At 52.2% G+C, this 5,784-nt stretch overlaps 1 long non-coding RNA gene across 1 annotated transcript; it reads left to right on the top strand.

Annotated features, from left to right (window-relative positions):
- LOC112951725 lies at window positions 1–3,996 on the top strand. Its single transcript, XR_003250271.1, has 3 exons — window positions 1–41; window positions 3,683–3,761; window positions 3,883–3,996. It is a non-coding gene; the product is annotated as an uncharacterized LOC112951725 (long non-coding RNA).
- The last annotated feature ends 1,788 nt before the right edge of the window (window positions 3,997–5,784 follow it).

Genomic DNA, 5,784 nt, shown 5'->3' on the forward strand with positions numbered 1-5,784 from the left:
TAGGCTTCCTCCTGCTGTTTGCGTTTCCTCGTGAAGTGGAGGTGAGATTACCATTTTAAGCRCCCTAATCTTTCCCAAGGTAGGAAATCCTCCTGATGAGTGGGAGGAAAAAAAAAAAAAATCTTTGCTTCTTCATGGAAGTGCTTAGAAAGGATCATGGCCAGCACGCTGGTCTCCACTACAAGAGGAGGTGGTGCCTTGAAAGTAGCTGGTTGTTTTATTTTGTGGTTGACTTCCATTAAGAAAGGAAGGGTGCTTGAGAGCTCCAGGGACTTTCTGACTAGCTTAACAGGGTGTTTCTTGAGGTTTATTAACTGTAACGTGAAGCAGCAGAGGAATCTATGGGTTAAAACTAACGAGAGTGGGTTTTTGTCTGGTGTTCAAAGTAGTTCCCCTCATCCAAGGAGGACAGATGAACCTTGTGTTTGTGATGAGGGAGGAAGAAGCCTGCCAGGCAGGTCTGGTGGCACCTACCTTGGCCTGGGCAGGCTGGTGGTACTCGTTGGTCCTGATGCTTGCTTTGAAGAGGCCTCTGCAAGGCAGCTCTGTGCACTGCTACCCCAGGCTGTCCTTTCTGGCTGGCTTGTGTCTTGTTTTCTCCCCGYTTGCTTGCGGCATCAGAGGTTGATGGCTTCCTAGAGAAAACAGCTCTAGCTGTTTCCTGCACAAGTCTGCTTGGGTTTCCTCTGGGTTTGGAGGAATGGTCTGAGCTCCTTTACAAGTAAAAGAGTCTGAAATCTAATGAGAGACGTAACTATGCAAAGGCAAAATACTGTCAGCGAGTTCCTAGCGTTATCATTAACAAGGTCAGATTGTTGCCTGCTAACGAACCGAGTTTACTTTGCTCATCTGCCACTCCCCAGGCAGAAGAGTGGGGCAAACAGCTTAGCAGTTTGTATTTAAATAGCTGTCCTTATCTTGGGGAGAGATGTCCTACTAAAGGACAAATTCCTGCTGCAATCCCAGCTCCTGGCTTTCCCTTCCCTCAGTTCATTTCCAGTATGAGCTAAGATATTGATGATACTTTCTGCTACCTTTTTTCTGCTAGGGCTTCCTTGTAGCTCAGACTAGAACCTGAGAAAACTGATACTTGGGTAATCTCCCCTTCTTCTGAAGGTTTATTGGGCCTGAGATGATTCTCAGGTTGTGCCCCCTATAAYGTAAAGTTTGCCTCTCTAATCCCTAGGAACAGGGGAATATCACCTGTCCAAAGCACCTAGGAAAGATGCTGGATATCACCAGTGCTTCCGTTTCCCACACAAGATATTCATCGGTGACTATATTATAGTCTTTTGCCTATATAAGCACCGGTGGAAAAATGTTCAAAAGACTGGTTCCTTGTGGAGCCAGCATTGTGTGTTTAACATGTAAATCCATTCATGGGTAGGTGACTGATGTTTGAACATGCTCCTCTGATGCTCCATACTATATGTTATCTACCTGTAGATGTTCTGATTCATCTATTTTGTGAAAGCTCATGGTGAGCAGAAYGAGACCATAACGACTGAACAGACTAAAATGGCCTTAGCTGGTTTGGGGCAAGGTGTTGGAGCCTGTCTCCAACTTGTCTTGCTTGGGGAAGGAAGGATATTTCTGGGCTTGTTTGTGGAGCATCAAGTTGCCACTCTAGGTAGCACCTGCTTGGGCAGCAGCTGCTTTCAGGCACTTCTTTGGACATGAATTGAGATGTCCTTTCATCGGGCAGGTCCTAGTGACAAAAGCCCATTTAACAGATGCACCTACCTCGAGCACTGTTGAACCCTCGTGTAGATGCTTGCTGAGGAGGTCTTGCAGATTTGCTTTCCTCCCCTGGGGTGAGGGTTGGGCTGCCATCCATGATGGCTTCCTGCTCCTTCTCACTGTCCTCTGGTGGGTCAGTTCAGAGCCAAACAGACTGAAAACWGACTCTGGGAGTTGTAAGGTGACTCTTTTCTGGTAGTTTAGCTCCTTGGCTCAGCGACACTGGTGTGGGCCAGGAGAGGGGTAGTTGCATCCTGCTGGCAGTGGGGTGGAGGAACAAACCACAGCTTGGCAGCTTCAGATGGATGGAAAAGCTGCACTGGCATCTCCTCAACTGTGCAGTGATGTTTGACACCCACTGGTGCTGCCACCTCCTCCCTGTAGGTACCAGATCTCCTGGTGCAACTAGAACCATGTCCTCCCTTGGGTGGATAAAGACATGCTGCTGTGAAGGTGCTTGTGCTTCTCGTGGCTCTTTGATGCAAGAAAGTCTTAAATCTTCCTCTGTCGCCTAACCTCTATGTCAGCAAACTGTCACTCACGCACAATTCCTGCTTGCTCAAATATGGGGATTTAAAATCCATTTGTTACTTCTGTGTCACTAATTCAGCAATTAAGATAAGGTATCCTGAAGTGCAAGTGCCTCTCTGAACGTTGTGTCATCAGGCGACTGGCGTGGAAGTAGACTTGGAGCACGCATGTATTGTAGCCCTGGCAGGCCCTGCTGTGTTGCACCTAAATATGATATAGCTCCATAGGGTGACCCGTGAGTTGCCTCTTCTCTTCCCCATCTCAGGCAATTCAAGGATCAGGTACTGTTGGAAAYGTAAGGGCTGAACAGGAGCAGAATTGTGGTAGTGAGGCTTATGCCTTGGGGCTTTAGGTAGTCTCTTCATTAAAAAGCAGCTTGGCCTTGGCAGCTCCATGCTCGTGTCCTGTTCTAGCTCAGCGCCCGAGGTGGCAGCGAAGGGCACGTGGTTCCTGGGCACCTGGGCCTCAAGGATTCCCCCCTCCAGGGTGCCCCGCTGCTGGCTGAGAGCGGAGGGAGACCCTGGATATTCTCCAGTCCCTGCTCGGAGCGCTGCGTTGTCCTGCTCTGGGTGCTGCTGAGAAGAGGCTGGCCATGTCTCTGATGCCTTCTTGTGGGTACTCGTACATGTTGCTAGCCTTCCCCTGAGCTTTTCCTCCCCAAGGCTCTACAGTCTCAACTGTCTTGGCCTTTCCTCATAGAACAGATGCTGCTGTCCTTTGGCTGGATTCTTGCCAGTAAATTTGTGTCTTTTACATATTTGGGAGCCTGGCACTGGATGCAGCACCCCAAGTGTGGCCTCACCAGGGCTCTGCAGAGGAGAAGAATCGGCTCCCTTGACCTGCTGGCAACCCTCTTGCTAATGCACCCAAGACACCACTGGCTTTCTTTGCCATAAGGCCACGTTGCTGGCTTCTGGTCAACTTGTTGTCCCCAGGCCCTTCAGAGCTGCCTTCTGGCAGGCTGACTCCCAGCCTGTCCTGGTGCTTGGGGTTATTCCTCCCCAGGCCCAAGTCCAGTAGAACTTCACACTTGCCTTGGTTGAACTTCAYGAGGTTCCTTCTCTGCCCGTCTCTGCAGCCTGTCTAGGACCCTGTGAATGGCCACATAGCTGTTCAAGTGTCTCTGTCTTCTGGGTCCCTGTTATGTTTGAGTTTAGTCAGGAGCTACTTGTTCACCCACACAAGCCTGCTGCTGTTTGACTTCCTGACCATTGGGATGGTCTGCTCTTGGGTTTAGAGGAAGTAATTCTTGACAGCCAAACAGTTCTTTTGGACTCCACTTTCTTCCAGGGTTGTATCCCATTGGATTTTCCCAGGCAGATCCCTGTGCATTCCAAAGTCTGTTCTCCTGAAACATAAGGTTGTGATCCTGATTTTATTTTTTAATTTGTGTGTTTATTGCTATGCTCAGGGCCCTGAACCCTACCTGGGGGTCACTGCAGTTAAGGCTGCCCTCGACACTTGCATCTCTGACCAGCTCTTGCCTGTTTGTAAGTATGAGGTCCAGCAGGACATCTGTCCTCTTCAGCTTCACTGCTGCCTCCAAGGCTGTCACGGATGCTCTCCAGGAGCCTTCTGGGTTGCTTGTGTCCTGTTGTGTCGTCCCTCCAGCACCTTGAGTTGAATGAAGACCCTCACAAAGCTCTGACCCTCACGAGGACAAGCCAGTTGTCTGGAAAAAGGCCTCATCTGCTTCCTAATGGGGCAGCCTGTAACAGGCACCCGCCAGGACGTTACCCAGCTGGGTGTGCTTGCTGATGCCTGGCTGGCTCGTCACCCATCCCAGGGCAAAGCCCTGCGTGCTCCTGCACCTAGCACAGCTCCCACCTGGTCCTTCTGAGCTGCCTTTCTTGAAGAGCCTGGATCCAGCTGCCCCGCCGCCTCTGCGGTGGGTGGTGAGAGGAAGCAGCATCCYGGACAGCGGCTGCACCTGGGGCCTCTGCCCGAATCGGTTTTGCGTTTCGCACGTCTGAATTCCACCGAGCGCTGCGGGCGCCTTGTGTGCGGAAACAAGGGGCGCTCTGTGGAGCGAAGCCTCCTTCGGCTTTCGTTTTGGCAAAGCTAAAAATACAGCGGGCGCGTGCGGGGTCGTCATGGCAACGCGGCCCGCGGGAGCGGGGCTGGAACAGGCGGGCGGGAGAGCGGAGCTGCCGAGGCTCCGCAGGCCCTGAGCGCGCGGGAGAGGAGCGGCGMGCGGCGCGCGTTGGCGTGTGTCGGCTGCTGGCGCCAGGTTCGAACCCGTCTCCCTCGTCAGGGGCCTCCCCAGCGGGTCATGGAGCCCGTGTGTGGGGCTGCCCACAGACACCCAGCGCGAGGGCTGCCACACGCAGGCCTGTTGCTGAAGGTCAAGTTCGCTGCCGCAGCCTGGCTCAACCTAAGGAAGCGTTTTGGGGATAAAGATCTCAGCAGGGTGGTTTTGGGCCTGTGGTATGAGCTTGCAGGATGCCTGCCGAAACCCACGTGCTGAGGCAAGGCTCCTTAAAATCCCTGGTGATGTCTTCACCGCTGGGTTGGGCTTGCTCAGAGGAGGCATTCCTGTTAAGAGCATCCCTGGGAAACTGAGAGCTAAGGGTATGGATCATAGCTGTGCTCTGTRTGGCCGGCTGTGTACGGCTCTATCTGCAGTGGGAGGATTTAAGGCCTTGTAAAAGGGAGATTTGGAAAGCAGGACAAAAAGCAAGTGTTTTATCAAAGGAAGTGCCTACTTTCTTCCCTGGTAGACATAACATCACATTGGCATCTGTTTTTACACCAGCATGTTTGAATTGCTGAGGTCTCTCTCTAACAGAGATACGCCTCCATTAAAGAGGAGCAAAAGGTCTGTTTATCTTAGTAGCCCTCTGGCCTTGTGCTGGCGGCTCTTCCTGGCCCCCTGGTTATTTATCACCTGCATCCTCCTCCTCTAAAACTGTGTCCTCAAACGTGGCTCAGAGTGAAGCCAGAGAATGGCTCTGCGTGGGAGCTGGTGGTGGGACACACGGGTGGGACACACGGGTGGGACACACTGGTGGGAAATGTTTCTGCTTGGGCCAAAGCGCTGCGCTTTGCGGAGGACTGAGCGCCGAGGAGAGCCAGACGGATGCTCCCAAGTGCTAAAACTCTTCCTAGAGCAGAGGGGGAGATCTCTTCCTGGCAATAATTTTAATTTGAATATCTTTTTGTTATATTTCATAAAAAGAAGTGTTTGAGGGTCTCTTTCCAGAGTTTCTGCTGTGGTTAGTGGGTGTTTTCCCTTCCCTGGTGACCTCCCTCYGCATCCCACAATGTCTTTATGGGGCTCGGGTGCAAATGTGCCTTGAGCTGGTGCTCTGCCTTCCCATGGGATTAACACTGGTGCTGCTGTATTCATCTGAAATCCCCCGTTGAACCGGCACATCCCTGAGCGCAGGGGAGGCGTTAGCAGTGTTTCTGAAAGTGGCRTGGCCAGACGGGGAGCGTGTTTGAGCCTGTGATGTGGGGATGGCTTCTGCGCTCCCCAAGGCCGGAGCCGCTCGGACACGGTCCGGATCTGTG

The sequence above is a fragment of the Nothoprocta perdicaria genome, unplaced genomic scaffold (genome assembly GCF_003342845.1).
Source record: "Nothoprocta perdicaria isolate Ctin4 unplaced genomic scaffold, notPer1 scaffold_367, whole genome shotgun sequence".
Lineage (NCBI taxonomy): Eukaryota > Metazoa > Chordata > Aves > Tinamiformes > Tinamidae > Nothoprocta > Nothoprocta perdicaria.